Below are 1,043 nucleotides of genomic sequence, written 5' to 3'. Positions count from 1 at the left end.
AGTGGTGAATTTGGCTTTCAGACTAAAATGAGGTTAAACTTACACATATTCAAAAGAATAAACTGATGTTAGAGTGTAGATACTCAAAATCCTGAAGACCTTTTGAAACCTTTTTTGCGTGTCAGTCCTACGGCCGAAGCTCTTCCCGCAGTCGGGGCACTGGTGGGGCTTCCCTTACTGGTGGGTCTGTTGGTGTTTGGTCAAGGTAGAGCTGTGGGTGAAGCTCTTCCCACACTCCCCACACTTGTAGGGCCTCTCCCGCTGTGGATGAGCCGGTGGGTGATGAGGTGAGCATTCTGCTTGAAGCCCTTCCCGCAGTCGGTGCAGCGGAAGGGCCTCTCATCCGTGTGCGTCCGCTCATGCCTGAGGAGATGTGAGCTGGTCTGAAACCTCTTCCCACATTTCCCACATGTGTAGGGCTGTTCCCCGGTGTGGATGCGTTGGTGGGCGTGAAGATTGGAGCTGTCACTGAAGCTCTTCCCACATTCCCCACACGTGTAAGGCCGCTCCCCAGTGTGGATGCGTTGGTGGCTGAGGAGGTTGGAGCTGCAGTTGAAGCTCTTCCCACATTCCCCACATGTGTAGGGAAGTTCCCCAGTGTGGATGAGCTGGTGGGAGTGGAGGGTGGAGCTGTGCCTGAAACTCTTCCCACATTCCCCACACATGTAGGGACGTTCTCCAGTGTGGATGCGCTGGTGGATGTGGAGGTTGGAGCTGCAGCTGAAGCTCTTCCCACATTCCCCACACTTGTAGGGACGTTCCCCAGTGTGGATGCGCTGGTGGGTGCGTTGAGTGGACCTGTCACTGAAGCCCTTCCCACATTCCCTACATGTGTAGGGCCATTCCCCACTGTGGATGCGCTGGTGTTGGATAAGGTTGGAACTTTGCCTGAAGCTCTTCCCACATTCCCCACACGGGTAGGGCCGTTCCCCGGTGTGGATGTGCTGATGGGTGAGGAGGGTGCTGCTCCTGTTGAAGGTCTTCCCACATTCCAAGCACCTGAAGGGTTTCTCCCTGCTGGGAGGCTGCTCAGGCTCCACCAG

The 1,043-nt window shown here is 55.7% G+C and overlaps 1 pseudogene; it reads right to left on the bottom strand.

Moving 5' to 3' along the window:
- Window positions 1-20: 20 nt before the first annotated feature.
- On the bottom strand, window positions 21-1,007 carry LOC115307481 (annotated as a pseudogene).
- Between the last annotated feature and the right edge of the window lie 36 nt (window positions 1,008-1,043).

The sequence above is a fragment of the Manacus vitellinus genome, unplaced genomic scaffold (assembly GCF_001715985.3).
Source record: "Manacus vitellinus isolate BGI_N305 unplaced genomic scaffold, ASM171598v3 scaffold_235_pilon, whole genome shotgun sequence".
Taxonomy (NCBI): domain Eukaryota; kingdom Metazoa; phylum Chordata; class Aves; order Passeriformes; family Pipridae; genus Manacus; species Manacus vitellinus.
The sequence above is the reverse complement of the archived record's forward strand: the minus strand, read 5'-3'. Positions and strand labels throughout refer to the sequence as shown.